This window comes from Scylla paramamosain, chromosome 10 (genome assembly GCF_035594125.1).
Source record: "Scylla paramamosain isolate STU-SP2022 chromosome 10, ASM3559412v1, whole genome shotgun sequence".
Classification (NCBI taxonomy): domain Eukaryota; kingdom Metazoa; phylum Arthropoda; class Malacostraca; order Decapoda; family Portunidae; genus Scylla; species Scylla paramamosain.
Window position 1 is genome coordinate 15626042 of NC_087160.1, and position 26744 is coordinate 15652785.

The following is a 26744-nucleotide window of genomic DNA, read 5'->3' on the forward strand; positions in this document are numbered from 1 at the left end:
ACCCAGATGTGGTATGTTTAACAGAAACCAAAACTAAAAAAGGAAATAAAGTTGATATTTGCAAAGGAAAGATATAGCACATGGAAGAGAGACATAGAAGGAAAGGGAGGAGGAGTGATGATACTGGTAAAACAGGATATTATAGCTGAGGAAGTGAGAAAAGGAAAATCATTGTGACATACATACCACCATAAACTAATGCACAGGAGACTGATAAATTTGAAAGTATGCAACTAGAAACAAAAAAATAGTATAGAGGAAATGATAAGGAAAAACTATGCAACTAGAAACAAGAAATAGCAAAGAGGAAATAATAAGGAAAAGTAACAAAGTGCTCTTAGTAGGTGCCTTCAACACTAAAGAATTAACTGGGAGGAGATGGAAGTGAAAGAAAATGTCAGGTCATGGAGCAAAGAACTTATGCAAACCATGATGAGGCATTTTGTCTCTGCTAGTTGGGGGAACCTGAAGAGGTATTTTGCTGATTTTCTTTGGAGTGACTACTGCTCCTGTGTCAGAGACCCATCTTTGTGTGCTGAGCGCATAACAGAGGTGATAGTGTCTGGCATGGAGACAATGGGTGAACAAACCTACAAGATACAGAGAAGAACCATCACAGCTGGACTTCGTGTTTCCAAAAACCCAGAAAGTAGACCAAGTATACATTGTCTGAGTTCAATGGGAAGAAGTGATCATGTGATAATAAAAATAGTATCAAAGGAGGAAAAAATGTTGCACAGGAAAGAACAATACAGAAATGGGAGGCAGAACTATGCTAAGGCAAACTTCGCAGAACTTTAAAAAATATTATGGAAAAATTAACTGGAAAGAGCTATTTGAAGGTAAAGTAGTGCATGAAAAATATGAGATATTTTGAGTAAGTATAAAGAGTAGGTGCAACAGTTTGTGCCAAGTTATAAAGTGAAAATCGGGAAACATGAATGGTATAATGCCAGGTGTGTAGAAGCAAAAACGAAAGAGGATAGAACATGGAAAAAAACTGAGACAACTGAAGAGCAAGGCTAGAGAAGAATACAGAAAGCAAGGAATGAATTTAGTAAAATAAGAAGAGAAGAAGAAAGAAACTTTGAAAATGACATAATAAGAAAATGCAAGGAAGAATCCAAACTCTTCTATAGATATATATGTCCCCATCTGGGGAGGGAATCACAAATGTCCCCAGGTCAGACTGCTCTTCTGATAATGAGCCCAAGTGTCTTGACACCCCCCTCAATTTTTTCTTCATTAACTTTTGCAACATTTGTGGTCTAAAATCTAATTTTCAATCTGTAGAACACCACCTCTCCTCTTCTAAACCTCATCTTATTTTCCTCACTGAAACTCAGGTGTCTGAGGCAACTGACAATAGTCCTTTTTCTGTTCCCTTCTACCTTCTCTATCCTCATTTTCAATCCAAAGCTGGATGTTGTGTTTATATGCGCAACGACTTAACCTGCTCTCGTGCCCATGCTCTTGAATCTTCCGAATTTTTCACCCTCTGGCTATGACTACAAAGTTACTCTCAAACTAAATTTATTTGTGCTCTATACCTCTCACCTAACTCCTCTGATTATAAGAAATTCTTTGACTACTTAACTTCCAAAGTGGAGCACATTCTGACTCTCTTCCCTTTTGCAGAGATCTACATTCTTGGAGACTTCAATGTTCACTGCCAGCTTTGGCTTTCCTCTCCCTTCACTGACCATCCTGGTAAACTAGCCTTGAACTTTGCTATCCTCCATGAACTAGAGCAATTGGTGCAACACCCTACTTGTGTTCCTGAAAGTTTTGGAGATACGCCCAACATTCTTGACCTTTTCCTGACCTCTAATCCTTCTGCTTATGCTGTCACCCTCTCTTCTCCGTTGGGATCCTCCAATTACAATCTCATATCTTTATCTTGTCCTATTGCTCCAATCCCTCCTCAGGATCCACCTAAGTGAAGGTGCCTCTGGCATTTTGCCTCTTCTAGTTGGGGGAACCTGAAGAGGTATTTTGCTGATTTTCCTTGGAGTGACTACTGCTCCTCTGTCAGAGACCTGTCTTTGTGTGCTGAGCGCATAACAGAGGTGATTGTGTCTGGAATGGAAGTGTACATTCCTCACTCTTTTTTCTCGACCTAAAGCTTCCAAACATTGGTTTAACACAGCTTGTTCTCATGCTATACATGATAGAGAGGTGGCCCACAAAAGGTACTTTAGCCTTCCATCACCAGAATCTCATGCACTTTATATTTCTGCCTAGAACTGTGCCAAGTCTGTTCTCCAACTAGCCAAAAACTCCTTCATTAATAGTGTCAAAATCTTTCAAGATTTAACTACCCTCATGACCTCTAGAATGTAGCCAAAAATATCTCCAATAACTTTGCTTCTTCTTCTTTCCCTCCTTTATTTCAACCAGATGGCACCACTGCTATCACATCTATCTCTAAAGCTGAACTCTTTGCTCAAACTTTTGTTAAAAACTTTATCTTGGACGATTCAGGGCATGTTCCTCCCTCTCCTCCACCCTCTGACTACTTCATGCCACCTATTAAAATTCTTCACAATGATGTTCTCCATGCCCTCACTGGCCTAAACCCTTGGAACCTGATGGGGTCCCTCCTATTGTTCTCTGAAACTGTGCCTCCATGCTTGCACCTTGCCTAGTTAAACTCTTTCAACTCTGTCTGTCAACATCTACCTTTCCTTCTTGCTGGAAGTTTGCCTACATTCAGCCTGTTCCTAAAAAGGGTGACCATTCTAATCCCTCAAACTGCTGTCCTATTGCTTTAATTTCTTGCCTATCTAAAGTTTTTGGATCTATCCTCAACAGGAAGATTCTTAAACATCTATCACTTCACAACTTTCTATCTGATCGCCAGTATGGGTTCCGTCAATGTTGCTCTACTGGTGATCCTCTGGCTTTCCTTACTGAATCATGGTCATCCTCTTTTAGAGATTTTGGTAAAACTTTTGCTGTTGCCTTGGATATATAAAAAGCTTTGATTTCCAAACTACCCTCCTATGGCTTCTATCCTTCTCTCTGTAACTTCATCTCAAGTTTCCTTTCTTACCATTCTATTGCTGCTGTGGTAGACAGTCACTGTTCTCCTAAATCTATTAACAGTGGTGTTCCTCAGGGTTCTGTCTTGTCACCCAGTCTCTTTTTATTATTCATCAATGACCTTCTAAACCAAACTTCTTGTCCTATCCACTCCTACGCTGATGATACCACTCTGCACTTTTCCACACCTTTTCATAGACATCCAATACTTCAGGAAGTAAATATTTCACACAGGGAAGCCACAGAATGCCTGACTTCAGATCTTTCTAAAATTTCTGATTTTGACAGAGCAAACTTATTATTATGCTTGTCTGCTCCGATTTTCTTCATTGTATTTTTAATGGAATTGGAAGGCTGCTGGTATTCCTGAGTTGCCTGGCGAGTTATGAAGCTACAGACATCATGATGACGCAAATAGTTTGCTTTCTACTCTTCTGGTGGGTGCTACAGAGCTGTTCTGTGAGTGTGGCCGCTGTGTCTACCCGGACTGATGAGCCGCCGGATGTAAACAAACAGCAGGAATGACTGATTTATGGCAAGGATATTCTGCTAACGTTAGCAAAGTCTAGCAACGTTGAGACAATTGCTGTGACCGTGCCAGATGCTGTGAAAAGGAAGGTGTTGCATCCAGAGGGAAAAACTAGAAATAACAAAAGGAGAGGAAGGCGGGGTGGTGTGAGGGTGAGGTGCAGACGACGCGGCGCCCGGTTCCCTCTCCCTATGTGTGTGGTCGGAAATGTTCGTTCAGTACGGAACAAGTTTGATGAACTTAGTGCTTTGTGCAAGTGGAATTATGCATTCAGAGAGGCATCTATCATTTGTCTGACAGAAACTTGGTTAAGTGGTGATAACGATCCCGACTCAGCATATCATATTGATGGGTATCAATTAATAAGGAGCGATCGAACACCAGACTCAGGAAAAAGTGCTGGTGGCGGAGTGTGTGCTTACGTAAACAACAGGTGGTGCAGGGATATAACTGTGATTGAGAAAGTCTGTAATGATTGCATTGAATACATGACACTTTCCGTGAGACCTTACTATTTACCAAGAGAATTTAACAAGATTTTTATAATAGTAGTTTATATTCCTCCAAATGTGGATATAAAAAAGGCAGAAAGTCTGTTATATGATGCTGTGTGTAAGACTGAAAATATGTCACCTGAAGCAGCTAAATTAATAGCAGGAGATTTCAATGGTTCTAAATTTCAGTTATGTTCCTCATTATCAACAGTATATTGACTTTGCTACAAGAGAGGAGAAAATATTAGATCATTATTATTGTAACATAAAGAATAGTTATAAGGCAAGTAAAATGAAGCCCCTCGGTTTGTCAGACCATGAAATGTGCCTCTTAACACCTATTTATAGACAAAAATTGAAAACTTGTAAACCTGTCATTAAGAAAATATATGAGTGGGATGACAAAGTGAGCGATACTCTGAGAGGCTGTATGGAATCGACAGAATGGAACATACTGTATGATGAAAATGCTAGTATTGACGAGAATGTGGATGTCTTAAATTGCTATTTATCTTTTTGTGTGGAAAACATTTTGCCTGTCAAGAGTGTTAAGTGCTACCCTAACAATAAGCCCTGGTTTATGAAAAGTGTGAAAAATTTGCTACATGAGAAAAGACAATGTAGGTTACGAAATGGTAGAGTCAACTTAAGAATCATTCAGAAGAAAATTGATGATATGATTAGTATGGAAAAAGAAAAATACAAAAGGAAAATAGAACATTGGTTTGAGAAAGATACAAAGGCTGCTTGGCAAGGTTTGCGTAACATTACTGGAATGACTAAGAAATCCGTGTGTCCAGATATTACAAATGTAAAGGATTATTGCAATGAATTAAATAAGTTTTATTGTAGATTTGATGACCAGGATTATTCTTCAGAACAGAACAGCCTTACTGAGTTTTTATATAACAAGGAACATGGAATATTTACTGTAACGTGTGAGGATGTACTAGAAAGTTTGAAAAGAGTTAAGAGCAATAAAGCGGCAGGGCCTGATAGAGTAAGTGCTAAGGTAGTAAGCATTTGTAAATACGAGTTGGTTCCAGTTTTATGCAGAATTTTTCAGAGTTCCTTGGATCAATCTTATATACCTAAACTGTGGAAGACATCTGAAATTATTCCAGTGCCAAAACATCAAACCCCTAAAGGTTATAATGATTACAGACCTGTAGCCTTGACATGTATATTTATGAAATGTTTAGAAAGTGTTATTAAAAAGTTCCTGTTTCTTGAAGTGAAAGACCAAATGGATGTTTATCAGTTTGCCTATAAGAAAGATAGGTGCGTGGAAGATGCTACATTATCAATTATAAATCATATACTTCGATTTCTGGAAAATGTAAACAACAAGTCCAGTAAACACTTTGCTAAGGTGTTGTTCGTTGATTTTTCAAGTGCTTTCAACACAATACAACCTCATGTGTTAATGGAAAAACTTATAAGTCTTAACGTGAGTCCACCACTTGTTCTATGGATACGTGAGTTTTTGGTAGGTAGGGTGCAATATGTAAAGCTTAAGGACCAGATCTCTGACTCAATTGTAACAAACACAGGTGCGCCCCAGGGTTGCATATTGTCATCACTACTGATTTCTCTTTATACAAATGATTGTAGAAGTCAAAATGAGTGTACTAAGATACTCAAATATGCAGATGACACTGCCATTGTCTCCCTCTGTGTAAATAATGATGTTATTTATAGAGAAGAAATTAACAATTTTAGTACATGGTGCAGGGATAATTTTTTAGAATTAAATGTTAACAAAACTAAGGAGATGATTATTGATTTTAGTAAGACTCCCGTACAACATGAACCTTTGGAAATCAATGATGAAACTGTTGAAGTAGTAGAAGAATACAAATACTTAGGAACGATCATAGACAATAAACTCAACTTTTCCTCTCACATAGATAAAATATATAAGAAGGCAAATTCAAGGATGTTTTTTGTTAGGAAACTATGCAAGTTAAAAGTTGGTAGTAAGATAATGGATTTGTTCTACAGTAGTATACTACAATCAGTTTTTTCATTTGCTATATGTTGCTGGTATGGAAATAGTACTGTGGAATCTAAAGGTAAACTAGGCAAGATAATACAGAAATGTAGCCGATTAAAAGTAAAAAAATACAAGACCATTGATGGAACTGTATAAACGAGCGGTTATTCAGAAAAGCAATATCATAATAAAAGACCCCAGTCACCCACTGCACACATGTTACGAATTGTTACCATCTGGCAGAAGATGGAGATCTGTGCAGGGCCGAACATCTCGGTATAGGGAGTCGTATGTTCCATCTAGTATCAGGATATTGAATGGGAATCAACAGTTGTAAAAGAAGGCAGCAATCAGGGACATCAGCAATACTTTTAATGTTTTTAATATTTTAATGTGTTCTATTTTTGATAGTCTATGATTGAGAATTTAATAGATGTAACTGATAGTTTTAAGAATTTTTATACTTCTATATTTCTCTTTTATACTTTGGCAAGCACAAGACAAATTCTCTGTAAGAGCAATAAAGTATTATTATTATTATTATTATTATTATTATTATTATTATTATTATTATTATTCAGTGCCTCAAAAACTCGATTCCTCCATCTATCAACTCGACACAATCTTCCAGACAACTATCCCCTCTTCTTCAATGACACTCATCTGTCCCCCTCTTCTACACTGAACATCTTCGGTCTGTCCTTTACTTATAATCTGAACTGGAAACTTCACATCTCATCTCCAGCTAAAACAGCTTCTACGAAGTTAGGTATTCTGAGACCTCTCTGCCAGTTTTTCTGCTGGAAAGAGAGGACCATGGATGGAGGAGAAGAGTCATGGGGATATATGCTTTTAAATTTAATAATGACAAATACTATGACCCAGTGGATTGGAGAAAATACAAGATTTGGGGGTAATGGAGAGGCATCAAGATTAGACTTGGTGTTTACAAAGGAAATGGACATTATCAAAGGAATAAATTATCAGTGCCCACTAGGTAAAAGTGACCATCTGTTAATTGAATTCAGTATAGGCAGTGGTCCAACAGAAAATAGGAATGAAATTTACAAGAATGGAAGATATAATTACAAGAAAGCAGATTTTATCAGGTTGAGGGAATATTTTGCAGAGGCTAAATGGAAACAACTATTCACGGCAAGCAGTAAGCAGGAAAAGTGGGATATACGAGTATTCATGGAAATTTATAATGAAGGGGTCAGTAGATATGTACCGAAGATCAAAACAAAGGAAGTGAAAAAGAAAAAAAGACTAGTTTAATACGAGATGTATAACAGCAAGAAAAGAAAAAGAAGCAGCATGGAATAGATGGAGAAAAAAAAAAGGAAGTGAGAAATGAGAAGATTTCAAGAAGGCAAGAAATGAATATATCAGAATCCTGAGAGATGAAGAAAGGAATTATGAGAAAGATATAGTCAACAAATGCAAAGATGAGCCGAAGTCATTCTTCAGATATGTGAATGGGAAGATGAAAAACAGGCAAACAATAGATAAATTAACGAAAGATGACATTACATATGAAGATACATGGTTACAAGTGGAATTAACGAACAAGTGCTTTCAGTCAGTATTTACCAAAGAAAGCAAATTTGAAGGAGAAAGAGCATGACACAGAGACAATGTGATGAAAGAGATACAGGTGGACATAAGTAAAAGTAAGAAGATTATGAAAGATTTGGATGTAAGTAAGGCTCAAGGACCAGATGGAGTGTCCAACTGGATACTTAAGGAATGTTGTGAACAACTGGCAGAAGGTATACACAATACCATAGTATGTTCTTTTAAGGAAGGAAAAATTCCTCTAGACTGGAAGAGAGTCAATATTGTGCCCATTTTTAGAGGTAATAAAGAAGATCCATTGAATTACAGACCAGTGTCCCTAATAAGTGTGGAGGCAAAAATAGCTGAAAGAATAGTTAAAAACAGATGGATGGAATATTTAGAAGAAACACATACACTGACCAACAGACAATTTGGTTTCAGAAGTGGAAGATCTTGTGTCATGAATTTAGTGAGCTTTTATAGTAGAGCAATTGATATAATTCAAGAGAGAGAGAGGGTTGGGCAGTGTTTATTTAGACCTAAAAAAAGCATTTGATAAGGTACCACACCAGAGACTGCTATGTAAAATTCAAAATATAGGGGGCTTGCAAGAAAACACACTGAATTGGATTACAGACTTCTTGAGGGATAGAGAAAAGAGAACAGTAATAAAGGGAGAAAAATCAGAATGGTGTAGAGTTACAAGTGGAGTACCACAGGGAACAGTCTTAACCCCTGTAATGGTTCTGGTGTATGTCAACAATATGGTGGATGAGGTTGACAGTTATATAAATCTGTTTGCAGACGATGCAAAATTATTGAAAAGAGTGGAAAACAATATGGATTGTGAAATATTACAGAAAGATCTAAACAAGATATATAAATGGAGTAAGAAATGGGAAATGGAATTCAATGCAAAGAGATACAAGGTGATGGAATTAGGAAAAAAGCAAAAGAAGATTGACAAGTTCCTACACCATGGAAAAAGTGGAAATTAAGAAAACCAAAGAAGAAAAAGACTTGGGAATTACAATCAGTGATAATCTATCACAAGAAAAACATGTAAACAAAATAGTTGGGGAAACCTATGAGTTAATAAGAAACATGAAAGGAGCATTTGCTTACATGGAGATGATGAAAAAGTTGATGGAATATGTGATTCAACCAAAACTGGAATATGCCACAATTGTTTGGTCACCCCATAATAAAAAGGAAATAAGGAAAATAGAAAGGATCCAAAGAGCTGCAACCAAATTGGTACCAAGTTTGAGATATTTAACCTATGAAGAAAGATTAAGGAGATTGAAGCTTACATCATAACAAGAAAGAAGAGGAGACCTGATTGCTATATACAGAGCTTTAAAGGGTAAGGATCAAGTTGACAAAGAAGACTTATTTGTGTGGGACTCAAGAGATACAAGAGGGCATGGAATGAAATTGACGAAAACAGCAAGTAGAAGAGATGTCAAGAAATATGGTTTCCCAAATAAAAGCATAGAATTTTTATTTTTTTTATGTAGAAGGGACACTGGCCAAGGGCAACAAAAATCCAATAAAAAAAATGCCCACTGAAATGCCAGTCCCATAAAAGAGTCAAAGCAGTAGTCAAAAATTGATGAATAAGTGTCTTGAAACCTCCCTCTTGAAGGAATTCAAGTCACAGGAAGGTAAAAATACAGAAGCAGGCAGGGAGTTCCAGAGTTTACCAGAGAAAGGGATAAATGATTCAGAATACTGGTTAACTCTTGCCTTAGAGAGGTGGACAGAATAGGGGTGAGAGAAAGAAAAAAGTCTTGTGCAGTGAGGCCGTGGGAGGAGGGGAGGCATGCAGTTAGCAAGATCAGAAGAGCAGTTAGCATGAAAACAGCGGTAGAAGACAGACAGAGATGCAACAATGTGGCGGTGAGAGAGAGGCTGAAGACAGTCAGTTAGAGGAGAGCAGTTGATGAGATAAAAAGCTTTTGATTCCATCCTGTCTAGAAGAGCAGTATGAGTGGAACCCCCCAGACATGTGAAGCATACTCCATACATGGACGGATAAGGCCCTTGTACAGAGTTAGCAGCTAGAGAGATGTGAAGTTTCCAGTTCAGATTATAAGTAAAGGACTGTTATAAGTAAAGGATGTTAAATCCGGCAAAGACAAAAATGGGGAATGAACTGGGGAAGAGAAAAAAAAAATATTATTTTTTAATGTATGAGGGACACTGGCTAAGGGCAACAAAAATCCAATTAAAAAAAGAAAAGCCCACTGAGATGCCAGTCCCAGAAACGGGTCCAAAACAGTGGTCAAAAATTGAAGGATAAGTGTCTTGAAACCTCCCTCTTGAAGAAATTCAAGTCAAAGGGAGGTGGAAATACTGAAGCAGGCAGGGAGTTCCAGAGCTTACCAGAGAAAGGGATGAATGATTGAGAATACTGGTTAACTCTTGCATTAGAGAGGTGGACAGAATAGGGGTGAGAGAAAGAAGAAAGTCTTGTGCAGCAAGGCCACAGGAGGAGGGGAGGCATGCAGTTAGCAAGATCAGAAAATTAGTTAGCATGAAAATAGCGGTAGAAGACAGATAGAGATGCAACATTGCGGTGGTGAGAGAGAGAGGCTGAAGACAGTCAGTTAGAGGAGAGGAGTTGATGAGACGAAAAGCTTTTGATTCCACCCTGTCTAGAAGAGCGGTATGAGTGGAAACCGGACATGTGAAGCATACTCCATACATGGATGGATAAGACCCTTGTACAGAGTCAGCAGCTGGGGGGGTGAGAAAAACTGGTGGAGACATCTCAGAATGCCTAAATTCAAAGAAGCTGTTTTAGCTAGAGAGGAGATGTGAAGTTTCCAGTTCAGGTTATAAGTAAAGGACAGACCAAGGATGTTCAGTGTAGAAGAGGGGGCAGTTCAATCTCACTGAAGAAGAGGGGATAGTTGTCTGGAAGGTTGAGTCGAGTTGATAGATGGATGAATTGAGTTTTTAAGGCATTGAACAATACCAAGTTTGTTCTGCCCCAATCAGAAATTTTAAAAAGATCAGAAGTCAGGTGTTCTGTGGCTTCCCTGTATGAAATGTTTACTTCCTAAAGTGTTGGACGTCTATGAAAAGATGTGGAAAAGTGCAGGGTGGTATCATGAGCGTAGGAGTGGATAGGACAAGAAGTTTGGTTTAGAAGGTCATTGTGGAATAATAAGAAGAGAGTGGGTGACAGGAGAGAACCCTGAGAAACACCACTGTTAATAGATTTAGGAGAAGAACAGTGACTGTCTACCACAGCAGCAGTAGAACAGTCAGAAAGGAAACTTGAGATGAAGTTACAGAGAGAATGATAGAAGCTGTAGGAGGGTAGTTTGGAAATCAAAGCTTTGTGCCAGACTCTATCAAAAGCTTTTTATATATCCAAGGCAACAGCAAAAGTTTCACCAAAATCTCTAAAAGAGGATGACCAAGACTCAGTAAGGAAGGCCAGAAGATCGCCAGTAGAGTGGCCTTGACAGAACCCACACTGGCGACCAAATACAACGTTGTGAAGTGTTTGATGCTTAAGAATCTTCCTGCTGAAGACAGATTCAAAAACTTTAGATAGGCAGGAAATTAAAGCAATAGGACAGTAGTTTGAGGGATTAGAATGGTCACCTTCTTTAGGAACAGGCTGAATGTAGGCAAACTTCCAGCAAGGAGGAAAGGTAGATGTTGATGGACAGAGCTGAAAGAGTTCCACTAGGCAAGGTGCAAGCACGGAAGCACATTTTTGTAAAACAACAGGAGGGACCCCATCAGGTCCATAAGCCTTCTGAGGGTTTAGGCCAGCTAAGGCATGGAAAACATCATTGCAAAGAATTTTAATAGGTAGCACGAAGTAGTCAGAGTGAGGAGGGGAGAGAGGAACAAGCCCAGAATCGTCCAAGGTAGAGTTTTTAGCAGAGGTCTCAGCAAAGAGTTCAGTTTTAGAGACAGATGAAATAGCAGTGGTGCCATCTGGTTGAAATAGAGGAGGGAAAGAAGAAGCAAAGTTATTGGAGATGTTTTTGGCTAGATGCCAGAAGTCACGGGGGAGTTAGATCTTGAAAGATTTTGACACTTTCTATTAATGAAGGACTTTTTGGCTAGTTGGAGAACAGACTTGGCATGGTTCCGAGCAGAAATATAAAGTGCATAAAATTCGGGTGATGGAAGGCTTAAGTAACTTTTGTGGGCCACCTCTCTATCAAGTATAGCACAAGAACAAGCCAAACCAAGGATTGGTTTGGCTTGGTTTGGTTTAGGTCAAGAAAAAGAATGAGGAATATAAGCCTCCATGCCAGACACTATCACCTGTGTTATGTTCTCAGCACACAAAGACGGGTCTCTGACGTGAAAGTAGTTGTCATTCCATGGAAAATAAGCAAAATACCTCCTCAGGTCCCCCCAACTAGCAGAGTTAAAATGCCAGAGGCACCTCTGCTTAGGGGGGATCCTGAGGAGGGATTTGAGTGATAGGACAAGATACAGATATGAGATTGTGATTGGAGGATCCCATTGGAGAAGAGAGGGTCACAGCATAAGCAGAAGGATTAGAGATTAGGAAAAGGTCAAGAATGTTGGGCGTATCTCCAAGACAGTCAGGAATATAAGTAGGGTGTTGCACCAACTGCTCTAGGTCACTGAGGATAGCAAAGTTGAAGGCTAGTTCACCAGGATGGTCAGTGAAGGGAGAGGAAAGCCAAAGATGGTGGTGAACACTGAAGTCTCCAAGAATGGAGATCTCTGCAAAAGGGAGGAGAGTCTGAACATGCTCCACTTTGGAAGTTAAGTAGTCAAAGAATTTCTTATAGTCAGAGGAGTTAGGTGAGAAGCATAAAGCACAGATAAATTTAGTTTGAGAGTGACTCTGTAGTCGTAGCCAGGTGGTGGAAAACTTGAAAGATTCAAGAGTGTGAGCACAAGAGCAGGTTAAGTTGTTGCACACATAAATGCAACATCCAGCTTTGGATTGAAAATGAAGATAGAGAAAGTAGGAGGAAACAGAAAAGGGGTTACTGTCAGTTGCCTCAGACACCTGTGTTTCAGTGAGGAAAAGAAGATGAGGTTTAGAAGAGGAGAGGTGATGGTCTACAGATTGAAAATTAGATCTTAGACTGTGAAAGTTACAGAACTTAATGAGAAAAAAGTTGAGGGGGGTGTCAATATACTATGGGTCATTATCAGAAGAGCAGTCCAATCTGGGGACATTTGTGGTCCCCTCCCCAGACGGGGACTCCGAAGCTGGTGTAGGAGTCGCCATGATAATTTTAAATTTTTTGAGTGAGAGGTGTGTGTGTTATCAGGTGCTTGTAGTTTTGTGTGGAGGAAGAGAGTTGTCTTTAGAGGGCAGGCTGTGACTGCTCCCTTGTGTTGTGAGACAAGGTGAACCATTCAGTGAGGTCACAGCTGGGTTTAATGATAAGTTCACAGCACCCCCTGATCCAGTGGTTTAGACCTTACTGGGAGTAATTATTGTTTTGGCAGGTGCCTACTGCCTCCTCCTATAGTGGAAAGTAGTAAACATGAAATTAAAGAAGTGGTACATAGGAAAGAGGGAGAAGAGCTGAAAGAGCTAAAGGTGGCATACACCAATATATATTATCAATATATATTATCAGTGCAAGAGGAGATAAACAATTTCCCAAGAGAAAATATGCCTGGCATTATAGGAATTACTGAATCTAAATTAAGTGATGAAATTACTGCAGTTAATATCGGTGAAGGAAAGTACAACATGTGGATGAAAAAAAAAAAAAAAAAAAAAAAAAAAAACGGGTGGTGGAATAATGATGTTAATAAGAAAACAGCTACAAGTGAAAGAAGTATTTTTTGGAGAAGGAAAAAGTGTAAATGATCGAAGTAAAGATAAAATAGGCAGGGAAAGGACTAAGGACCTTTATTGTGGTATATGTCCCGCCTATGACAAACTCATGGGAGTTAGATTATGATACTCTGGAAGACACAAGAGATTGTTTGGACAGAATAATGAGTAAGAATGATATTAACTGCAAAAGAAGTTTGTTGGGAAGATCTGACAACCACAGGAGGGGTCAAGTCATAGGGATGCAAACTCTTGACATTGTCAATGGAGAATACCCTTACCCAGTGGGGTGGAGAGAATGCAAGATACAGGGAAAATGAAGAACTATCAAGACTAGATTTAACATTTACTAAGGAACCCAAAATTATAGATAATATGGAATATAAATGTCCAACAGGAAAAAGTGATCACTTGGTGATAGAACTGACTTTAAAAGAATTTAGAGAAGAGCTTATGAGAAGAAACCATAAGACTGGAAGACTGAACTACAGAAAATGAAAATTTGCTCAGCTTAAAAAATACTTTGAAGAAACTGACTGAAGTAAGTTTAAAGAAGTAAGGGGAGTGGAAAGGAAATGGGAAGAATTTGTTGAAGTATATAATGAAGAAGTGCAAAGATATATACCAAAAAATAAGAGGAAGAGAAGCTGGACATAAGAACTGGTTTAATAAGAGATGTGAAATATCAAAAAGAGAAAGAGATATTGCTTGGAAAAAATGGAAGAGAGGAAGAAGACAAAATTTGTGGGCTGAATGTATGACAAAGAGAAATGAATGTGTTAAGATACAAAGAGAAGAGCATACAAAATATGAGAAAGATATAATAGATAAATCCAAAGACCAATATTAACTATTCTACAAATGTGTCCACAATAAGGTACAACAAAAGGAAATAGCTGAAAAATGGATGGCAAAGAATATGAAGATATTGAAGATATGGTAGAGGTGATGAGTGATGTCTTTCAGTCAGTCTTCACCAAAGAAAGTGAGTTTACAAAATAAGGAAGTGAAGATGTTGTAGTCAACTCTCTTGGGGAGGTTAGAAGTAGATAAAGCACAAGGATTGAACAGTATATTAAACTAGATTTTAAAGGAATGTAATAGTCAGTTGGCAGACAAAATACATCATATTGTTGATGATTCATTAATAGAGAGCATGGTACCAAGAGATTAGAAAAAGGCTGATATTGTGCCAATATTTAAAGAAGAGTGTAAAAAAGACCCTCTGAAATACAGACCAGCATCATTAACATCAGTTGTGGTAAAAACATGTGAAAGAACTGTGAAGCATAGATGGATGAAATTCTTGGAAGAAAATGGCAAGATAACTGATAGACAATTTGAATTTTATAGAGGAAGATCATATACAACTAACATGATTTTGTTTTTACTCAAGAATAATTGACATAGTACAAGAGCGAACTGGGTGGGTAGGAAGTATCTACCTGGATTTAAAAAAGGCCTTTGACAAGGTCCCACATAAGGGACTCCTGTGGAAGATAAAGAAAATTGGTGGAGTGGGAGGGGGACTCTTGAAGTGAATGGAAGATTTCCTAAGTAATAGAAAAATGAGAATAGTTATTAAAGATCAAATGTCATCCTGGAGAAAAGTAGTAAGTGGAATACCTCAGTGTTCAGTATTGGCTCCAATCATGTTCACTGTGTATATTAATGATATGACAGAAAGGATCAACAGCTATATGAGTTTATTTGTAATAGCTGCTAAATTGATAAAAAATAGAAACGGAGGAAGATCAGAAAGCTTTATATTAAGATTTGAACTAGATTGGAAAATGGAGCTGTAAATGGAAAAATAATTTTAGTGCAAAGAAATGTAGCTTATTGAAATTTGGGAAGAGTAAAAAAGGTGTTTACAAGTGTTCACAAGTTGGGAAATTATTATATTGGAAAAAGAATAAAAGAAAAAGATCTTGGGGTGATAGTAGCATACACATTAACAGCTGACTACCATATAAACAAGATTGTTGGGGAAACAATGAATCAACTAAGGAATATGAGAACTGTATTTGTATACCTGGATGAAGATATAATGAGGAAACAAATTGTAACAATGATTCATCCAAAATTAGAATGTGCAGCTGTGGTATGGTCACCAAGTCTAAAGAAACATATCAGGAAACTGGACAGGATACAAAGAGCAGCAACAAATATGATCCCAACCTTAAGTGATGACATAAGAAAAGAGGCTAGAAAACTGGAACAAAGAAGGGAGAGAGGAGACTTAATTGCAACATATAGACTAATGGAAAGACAAAAAAAAGCTAGACAGCAAGGAAATTGTGACATGAGATACAAGACACACTAGAGGACATGGAAAGAAGCTGAAAAAAAAAAAAAATTGTAAAAGAGATATCAAAAAGAATAGTTTTCTGCAGAGTAGTTGATACATGGAACTGTCTAAAAAGGGATGTGGTGCAAGCAAAACCTATTCATAATTTCAAAGCCAAGTTAGATGATAATAGATTCAGAGGCAGGACAGTATGAGCATAGCTCCTTTCCTGCATGACAAAACTAGGTCATCACACACACACACACACACACACACACACACACACACACACACACACAATAACAGCAGAAGATTTGCTCACATTAAAAGGTTGATTTTATGGAAAATCTACACCAGAAACTGAATCTGGATGAGGACAGCATTATTAGGAAGACCTAGGGATGTGGTTTACAGGGTCAGAGTAAGTGAGTGTGGTCCCACAGATGAGGAATAGTTAGTGTTGGTGGTTTGTGGCTTAGCTGGCCTGACAACAAATGTAAACAAACATGGCATATTCAATTTGAGTCAATTTCACCAAGAGAAATAAACTTTGATGGATTTAGTGAAAGTGAAATAGGGTTTCTGAAGTTGAGATTGAGAAAAGTAGAACATGATATCGATCAACAGAGGAAGGAAATGAAAAGTAATGGAAGTGGTAAAATCCCTTCAGGAAAAGTTGGAAAGCAATTTAGGAAAAGATGGAGAAATATCCAAACTGAAAACAGAACTGGAGGAGATGAAAGTGAGAGAACAACAAATATATTAGGAAAAATGAGGAATTATAAAACAACATGGAAAAAAGTAATGAAAAAAAAAAATAGATTTGAAAGCAGAGTTAGTGAAAGATGAGAAGAGGATGAGAGAGGGAGTCATGGATGAAATGAAAGGCTGAAAAATCTTAAATGTTAAAGCAAATGTTGACTTCAAGGAAATAATTGAAAAGGAACTGAAAGAAAAAAAATGCAGAAAAGGAAGTGGTAAAGGCACTGATAAAAAATGAAAAATCTGGTAAGAGGCAGTAGATAAGAAGAAAATGTTATAGTTTATAGAATAAAGGAGAAAATATAACACAAATTAAAAAGACATAAAAAAGAAACAAAAACAGTAAAGGACTGGCTGAAGAAACTAAATGATGAAGATGACACTAAATTCAAGGAAGAAGTGGAAGAAGTTATTAGACTGAGACCATAGGTGTAAGGCAAAACAAAACCTAAGACTAAAATCACAACAAGCAGCAGAAGAGATACTAGAAAGAACATCCAAACTAAGAGAAGTAGAAGATTGCAACGATTTATACATTAGGAAGAACAGAAATGGAAAAGAATGTAAAAAAAAATGAAAGAAATGTATGAAGAGGCTAAATAGAAAAATTTATCAAGAACAGATGAAGAAAAGACTAAATTTTGTTGGAGAGTTTTGGGAGACAGAGTAAAGAAATGGTACATAAAGGAAAAGAAATAAATCAAGACAGAGTAAAGAAATGGTACATAAAGGAAAAGAAATAAATCAAAATAAAATAGAAAAAAATAGTAAAAATGAAGGACTGAATGTGATGTATACAAACATAGAATGATACACAGAAAACTGGAATTACAAGACTATTTTAAAAGAAAAGAATCTGAAGGTGGTGTGTTTAACAGAAACAAAGATAAAAAAAAAGAAAACTAAGAATAACTACAATATATAGAGAAGAGACAGGATTAGTAAAGGAGGGAGGAGGTGTAATAATAATGACAAGAAAAGAAGTGAAGACAAAAATAGTGAAATATGGGGAAGGAAAAGCAGAAATAGTGAGTATTACCATTATTCTCAATCATTCATCCCTTTCTCTGGTAAACTCTGGAACACCCTGCCTGCTTCTGTATTATCCAGAAAGGATGTGTTGAATGAACTTAGTGACACAGAATTCATCAAAATATATTGTTTAGACCATGCAGGCATTCTCTTCGTCACCGATCAAGTGAGGGAAACCTTACAGAGTGACAGAGAGGAGCAACCCACTCACTGCCAAAATGAAGGTGATCATAACACTTAGACATCTTACTACTGGGAAAAGCTACTGGGGAAATGCAGTTGCAGTTGTGCAGTTGTGATGGCGTTGTGGGTCACAGAGAGAGTCACAGGAGGCTCAAAATTACTCCTGAGTGGTGAACCTTGTTTGTTTACATCGAGGTTCTTCAACAGTATCACATTTAACTTATTTCAAAGACAGAAATTAATGTCTTTGTGTCACTCTGTAAGGCTTCCCTCACTTCATCGATGACAAAGGGAATGCCTGCATGGTCTAAACAATATATTTTGATGAGTTCTGTGTCACTAAGTTCATTCAATACATCCTTTCTGGATAAAAAATTTATAAGCTGGAATTGTTGTGTAGTGGCCATCTTAGCAGTGGGAGTGTTGGTCATTAACCACTAAGACATGGTGGACAGGTGTCTGAGAATGGATTAATCTATCTTACATTGATTCCTATGGGGAAAATAGTTTTGATTTTTTAACATTTCAGGATTTTGAAAAGCATTCAGGAACAGATTAAATTTGAAAAATTAGGTTGGTGACTTCAACTGCAAAGAAGTAAATTGGGAAATGTTTGAGGCAGGAGGAAAAGAGACTGTATGGGTAGAAAGATTTCTGAAGCTGACTATGGAAAACATATTGATGCAATGAATGAATGAAAATGTATATATAGGGGAGATGACGAACCAACAAGACTTGACCTAATATTAACAAAAGGAATCAACCTAGCTAAAGAATCAAGATATGTGTGCTCCATGTGAAAAAGTGACCACGTAATGATAGAAAGAGAGACTATTAATGATGTCAGTGAAGAGGTTGAATCACACAAAGAAAACAAGAGAAACTATGGGAAAATGAATATGGATGAACTTAAACTTTATGAAGAAATGAACTGGGAAAAGCTGAAAAGAGCAAATGATGTACAAGATAAGTATGACATTTTTTTTATGAAACTATATGAGACAGTAGTGAATAAATATATTCCACTATACAAACCTAAAAAAAAAAAAGGAAAACAGGTTTGATTCAATGCAAGATGTGCTACTGTAAAGGAAAAAGCAATGAAGCATGGATAAGAATGAAAAGAAATCAAAACCAAAAAAATAAAGAAGAATTTAAGATCGCAATAAATGAATGAGTATGTGAAAATAAGGAGAGAGGAAGAGAAATGATATGAAAAGGATATAGTTGAAAAGTGCAAAGATGAACCAAAACTCTTCTACAGATTCATTAATGAAAAAAATTAAACTAAAAGAAAAGCTAGAAAGATTGAAGGATGGAAATGAAACATATGAAAACCCAAAAGATATGAGTGAATTGCTAAACAAAAAGTTTCAATAAGTTTTCACAGAAGAATCAGAATAAAAAAAAAAACACAAGATGAGAAGACAAAAAAGCAAATGTGGGAAATTACAGTAATAAAAAGAAATTTATAAAATGATGGAGGAACTGGAAGTAAAGCAATAGGACCAGATGGAGTATCAGGTTACATTTTAAAAGAGTGCAGGAAAAAATTAAGTGAGACAGTATATGACACAATAAAGTGCTCAAAATCAACTGAACGAGTGCCTATGAAATGAAAGAGAGCAGATATTGTGCCAATTTATAAAAGTGAAAAGAAAGAGAAACTAAACTAAACTATAGATCAGTATCAGTGACCAGCAGATTATGTAAAATCTGTGAAAAAGTGAAAAAGAAGCAGTAGACAAAATTTCTAGAAAAAAAAAAGATATAATAATAATTGCTTTAGACAAAAGTAATCATGTGTAACAAATTTGATGAGCTTCTATTACAGAGTGTCTAATATAACACAGGAGAGGGATGGATGGGTAGGCTGTGTGTATTTAAATATAAAAAAAAGCTTTTGATAGTTCCCCACAACAGGCTACTATTGAAGCTAGAAAATATAGGAGGATTAAATGAAAAAAAAAAAAAAAAAAAAATGAATGGAAGTTACTTAAAGGGAAGAGAAATGAGAACAGTAGTAAAAGATATAAAATAAAAATGGAGAAAAGTAGGTAGTGGAGTACCACAAGGATCAGTGCTGACACCAATACTTTCTTGACCCACATAAATTATATGCCTGAAGGGGTAAAGTTACACGAGTTTGTTTGCAGATGATGCAAAATTACAAAGACATATGAGAAACAACAAAGACTGTGAAATTCTACAAGAGGACTTGAATAAAATCTGGGACTGGAGCAAGAAATGGGAGACGGAATTCAAGATGAAAAAAATGTCATGTAATGGAAATGGGAAAAGGTGAAAAAGACCAAAATGGACATATAAAATTAGAAATGAAGAAATAATAAAAGTACAAGAAGAGAAAGATCTGGGAGATACAAGAGAGTCAACAGTTGGAGAAACATGCAGAAAAGATATTCAGAGAAACATATAAAATGGTGAAAAATATTGGAACAGCATTCCACTACATAGATGATGAGAAAGATAATTACTACTATGACTAGACTAAAGCTGGAATATGCACAATCAGTGTGGTCTCCCCACAAGAAGAAACATGTAAAAAAAACTAGAAAGGATACAAAGGATGGCAACAAAGGTGGTTTCATAACTGGAAGAATTAACATATGAAGACAGATTAAAGGAAATGATCCTGCCAACATTGGAACAAAGAGAAAGGGGAGGCTTAATACTGACTACTACTGGTAAGAGAAGTAGAAAATACCAGATACACATGAGGCCACAGCAAAAAAATAAAGATAGGAAGATGCTTGAATAATGTAAAGAAATATAGTTTATCACAGAGAAATATTGTTTGGAACAAGCTCAGTGAGGATGTAGTACTGGCAACAAGTATGCACAACTTTAAGGAAAGCTGGACAAGTGTAGATATGGAGATGGGACCACAAGAGCATAGCTCAGGACCTGTAAATTACAACTAGGTAAATACACACACACACATGGGCACGTGGTTTTAGATGTGATGGTAGTACTGCACAGCCACAGAACTGCATCACACCTGATGTGAGGACAAAACACACACTCTTTTAGGAATTTTAGTGAAACTTTTGCTGTTGCCTTAGACCAGTGGTTTTCAAACTATTTTGTATAGTGGCACACTAAGAAACAACTAATATTTTTTGTAGCGCACCTGCCCCTATATATATATATATATATATATATATATATATATATATATATATATATATATATATATATATATATATATATATATATATATATATATATATATATATATATATAATTAGTTACCCTTGATAAATGTAAATTACAATTTACAATAGTTTCATTATATTATGTACACAAATTAAAATCCCACCCAAATTTTCATGGCACACCAAGGAGATAATGGCAGCACACACTTCCAGAATCACTGCCTTAGACATATCAAAAAGCTTTTGATAGAGTCTGGCACAAAGCTTTGATTTCCTAACTACCCTCCTACAGCTTCTATCCTTCTCTCTGTAACTTCATCTTAAGTTTCCTCTCCGACCGTTCTATTGCAGCTATGGTAGACGATTACTGTTCTTCTCTTAAGTCTATTGAGAGTGGTACTCCTCAGGGCTCTGTCCTGTCATCCACACTCTTCCTATAATTCATCAATGATCTTCTAAACCAAACTTCTTGTCCTATCCACTCATATGTTGATGATACCACCCTGCACTTTTTCACATCTTTTTGTAGAGGTCCAACCCTTCAGGAAGTAAACAGTTCACACTGGGAAGCCACAGAATGCCTGACTTCTGAGCTCTCTAAAATTTCTGATTGGGGTAGAGCAAATTTAGTAATGTTCAATGCCTCAAAACTCAATTCCTCCTTTATCAACTTGACACAACCTTCCAGATATCTCTCCCCTTTTCTTCAATGACATTCAACTGTCCCCCTCTTCTACAATGAACATCCTCAGTCTGTCCTTTACTTATAATCTAAACAAGAAACTTCACATCTCATCTCTAGTTAAAGCAGCTTCTATGAAGTTAGGTGTTCTGTCTTGTCTCTGCCAGTTTTTCTCACCCCCTACCCCAGCTGCTAACTCTGTAAAGAGGACTTATCTGTCCATGTATGGAGTTTGCTTCACATGCGTGGGAAGATTCCATTCACACCAATATTTTTTGAGAGGTTGGAATCAAAAGCTTTTCATCTTATAAGCTCCTCTTCTGTAACTGGCTGTCTTCAGCCTCTTTCTCATTGCCAAAATGTTGCAGCTCTTACTATCTTCTACCACCATTTTCACGCTAACTGTTCCTCTGATATTGCTAACTGCAAACCTCCCCTCCTCCTGTGGCCTGGCTTTACAAGACTTTCTTTTTCTCTGATCCTTATTCTGTCCACCTCCCTAATGCAAGAGTTAACCAGTATTCTCAATCATTCATCCCTTTCTCTGGTAAACTTTGGAACTCCTTGCCTGCTTCTGTATTCCCTCCTTCCTATGACTTTAACTCTTTCGAGAGGGATGTTTCAAGACACTTATCCTCTGTTCTTTTATTATTCTATCTGACATCTCTATAGGAATTGGCATTAAGAGGGCCTTTCTTTTTTATTAAAAATTTTTGTTGTCTGAAGAAAGTGGCAGGTGAAGACAGCCAGATAGTAAAGCAAGTCGAAGAGTTCCACAGAATTGGGAAATATGAAGAAGAAAAAATGAGAACCATAAGAATAAGATTTGCATCACAAGTAAAAGCAGAAAAGTAATTAATAGGTCTTGAAGGTTGTCTGGAGACGAAGAATATAAGAATGTATGGATAAAAAGGGATATGGATGAGACTGAAAGGTTGAAGCAAAAGAAGCTGGAAAAAAAAAAAAATGAACAGAGGAAAAGAAGTTTTCTGGAGAGTAAAAGATATAAGAATAAAGGAATGGTACATCAAATAGTAAGGTATGTTATACTAATGTAAATGGATTAATGTCAACTAAAATGGAATTAAATGAGTTGTTAAACAGAACCGCACCAAATATTGTTGTATTATGTGAGACAAAATAAAAAAAATGAATGGGGAACTCCTGACGTTGGTAATGATGAAAAAATAGAAGTGACAAGGGAGGAGGTGTAGTGACAATTTTGACTAAAAAAATGTGTCAAAGTGGAGAAGGTAATAAAAAGTGAAGACAATTCTGAAATTCTACAGGTGATGATTAGAAGTGGAAATGGAAGGATAATGAATTATGTAGGAGTGTATGTGCCACCTATGACTAGTGCTTGGCAAAAAGAAGAGCATGAAGAGATGTTAGCAGATGTGCTAAAAGATCTTGAAAAGATAGTGATGGAAAGTAGTGATATAGTTATTGTTAGTGATTTTAATTGTAAGGAGATATATTGAGAGACATTGACAACTACTGGAAGTGAGATTTCATGGAGTAATAGATTACTGAACTGGGCAGTGGAAAACTTGATGACTCAATGGGTTGATTGTGATACCAGATTTAGTGGAAGAGATAAACCATCAGGACTTGATTTAGTGTTTACCAAGGACATGGAAATGATTGAAACTACACTATGATAGCCCTCTAGGTAAAAGTGATCATGTGATGATGGAATTTAATTTGAAAAATTAAAATATAATCATTGATGAAAATTATAAGGTAAGAAGATTTAAATATAGTAAAGCTGGCTTTGAAAAATTAAGAAAGTACTTTGTTGCCTTGGTCTGGAAAGACTGAAGATGCAGAAGATATTCGGAAAAAAATAGGATGAATTTATAAGGATATATAATTCTGTTGTGGAGAAATCTATACCTAAAGGAGAAGTGAGATGTAGAAAGGGTAAAGAATTACTTCCTATTATTCTTGGATGCCAACCAATTAAAACATGGAATATAAATATAAAGAGGAATTACTTTCTATTATTCTTGGATGCCAACCGATTAAATTCTTACTACTATGCTTCCTTCTTTATTTTGTGTGGTAGGGTTTGTATATTTGTTCTCTTCATCTAGATTAGTGATATAATTGAAATGCAGGCACCTTATAAAGTAATTCCATTATAGACAGCTTCATTATGAAGATCACAACCAGGAGACCAGAATGAAGCTTTATTGGGCAAGGGACTATATCCAGACACAATTAGAAAGGCACCCAAAATTTTCAGTTCTCCCATGACATTTAGAGCAGTCCAGTTTTTATAATTACATTAAAATTTAAATTGATTAACTATAAAGGGAAATAAAACCTTATCAAATAACATATCACAGAGCTCTGAAGGAAAACAATCCCTAAACTCTTTATTTATTTATTTATTTATTCATTTATTTTCTTTACATGTAGGAGGAGCACATGCCATTGGCAACAAATTTAAAGGAAGAAAAAAGGCACACTGAAATGCCAGTCCCCAGTCAGAAATGATCATCAAAAATTTGTGGCTAACTGGCATAAAAAGGCCACTGCCAGGTTATAAAAATTAGATACCTTTGTTTAGGTGGACACACGGGAGTTAAGTACCTATCAGTACACAGGCCTGTGACTAAACACCACCAAAGACGGTAGTGGAGGAGCGATGATGCAAACTGAATGCTGGCTAAAGTCTAATTTGAATGAAAGATCAGGTATGTTTATCCAACTTCTGCTTCAATGTGACTGACTCCTGGAATGTGAAGCAAAGTGAAAATGGTTTTGTTCTGGAAATCTAGATCTGCTTGAACAAAGTTACTTGATTTCAAATACTAAAAGACAAAGCAAAAGCTGTCGTTTATTACTAATTTATAGTTTCTATAAATATTTTCAGCATTTTGATGTATTTGGAGAGACACAATGGGTAAGATAGTAATTTAATCTTTGACATACAGTAAATGTGATACTATTGAAGAACCTCAATATAAGCAGAGTTTTCATGACTCAGGAGCAACATCGAGCCACCTGTTTCTCTCTCAATGACGCACAATGCCATTACTATTGCATAACTGCATTTTCCGAGTAGCTTTTCCCAGCAGCAAGATGTCTATGATTACCTTCATTTTGGCAGTAAGTGGACTGCTCCTCTCTGTATCACTTTATAAGGCTTCCCTCAATAGATTGATGAGAAATAGTATATTCTGATGAATTCCATGTCACTAAGTTAATTCAATATGTCCTATCTGGATAAATAATTTCTTAGGTGGAGATGTGGAGCAGCCATCTTGGCAGTGGGAGCGTCTGTCTTTAGCCGCTAAGGCAGGGTGGATAAGTATCCAGGCATGGATTAAACCATTTTACACTGATTCCTTTGGGAAAAACAATTTCAGTTTCTGAACATTCTGGATTTCAAAGGGCATTCAGAAACAAATAAAGTTTAAGAACTGAGGTTCCACTGTATTTATGTTACAGGACCCTGTTCAGTTTCACAGTATATAAATGTCACAATACCTGAGTTTTATGATCCTCAAGTTTAGTGCTGAGTCCTAAAATTCTTGTCAGCCCGACTTTTCTGCATTATTTTCTTGAGTTTTGCACTTTTGTCACACATTCCTACCTATGGTGTCACAGATGGCAAAAAATAAATAAGTACATACATGCTATGTATGTGCATTTCCATGTACAGTTTATGTACCTGAACATACAAATTCTTTTTGTGGATAAACCATTTGTTAGCCACAACACTTGTTAGCCAGCTTACTTGTGTGAGAGAGAGGGAGAGGAAGGCAGGTGGTAAGCCACTGCATTACTTTGGATGTGCAGACAAAACACACACTCACACAGTTTTAGATGCGATGGCACTGTACTGCTGAATCATTATGGATGTGATGACAAAACACACACACTCATGCAATTTTAGATACAATGGCACTGTAACATGGCACTGCCAGATGTGAGGACAAAATACACATACAGTTTTAGATGTGATGGCAATGCACTATCACACTGCCAGATGTGAGGACAAAATATGCACACACACACACACACACACACACACACACACACACACACACACATGATAAATAAGATTTATGGAGGAAAAATAGAAGTAACAAGGAAGAGAGGGAGTGATCATTCTGACTAAAAAAATATGCTAAAGTGGAGAAGGTAATAAAAAGTGAAGACAAGTCTGAAATTCTACAAGTGATGATTAGAAATGGAAATGGAAGGATAATGAATCACGTAGGAGTGTATGTGCCACCTATGACTAATGCTTGGCGAAAAGAAGAGCAAGAAGAGATGTTGGTAGATGTGTTAAAAGGTCTTGAAAAGATAGTGATGGAAGTTAGCGATATAGTTACTGTTGGTGATTTTAATTGTAAGGAGATAAATTGGGAGATACTGACAACTACTGGAAGTGAGAATTCATGGAGTAATAGATTATTGAACTGGGCAGTGGAAAACTTGATGACTCAATGGGTTGATTGTGATACGAGATTTAGTGGAAGAGATAAACCATCAAGACTTGATTTAGTGTTTACCAAGGACATGGAAATTATTGAAACTATACACTATGATACTCCTATAGGTAAAAGTGATCATGTGTTGATGAAATTTAATTTGAAAAGTGAAAATGTAATCATTTATGAAATTTATAAGATGAAAAGATTTAAATATAGTAAAGCTGACTTTGGAAAACTAAGAAAGTACTTTGTTGCTGTGGACTGGAAAGACTTTGAAGATGCAAAAGATGTTTAGAAAAAATGGGATGAATTTATGAAGATGTACAATTCTGCTGCGGAGAAATTTGCACTTAGAGAAGGAGCAAGATGTAGAAAGAGTAAAGAATGGTTTAATACAAAATGCAAAGAGGCTAGAAATTGTAAGTCAAATGCTTGGAATAGATGGAAGAAGAGGAAAACTGAAAGCAGATGGGAGGAATATACTGATGCTAAAAACAAATACACTGAAATAATAAGAATGGAGAGAAGAAACTATGAAAGAGATATAATAGATAAGTGTATAAATGAACCCAAACTTAGACATATTAATGGGAAGATGAAGAAGAAGGAAGGTGTATCAAGACTGAAAGTTGATGGAAAAAGTTATGAGGATGCACAGGACATGGCAGAGGTTATGAAAAACAGTTTCAGATCGGTATTTAATGTGGAAGGGAATTCTGATGCTGGAAGGGATAA

The 26744-nt window shown here is 36.6% G+C and overlaps 1 protein-coding gene across 3 annotated transcripts in view; it reads right to left on the reverse strand.

The window, feature by feature from the left end:
- Positions 1–26744, reverse strand: part of LOC135104258 (breast cancer type 2 susceptibility protein-like) — a 315255-nt gene that overhangs the window by 29822 nt on the left and 258689 nt on the right. The gene's annotated exons all lie outside the window — the stretch shown is intronic.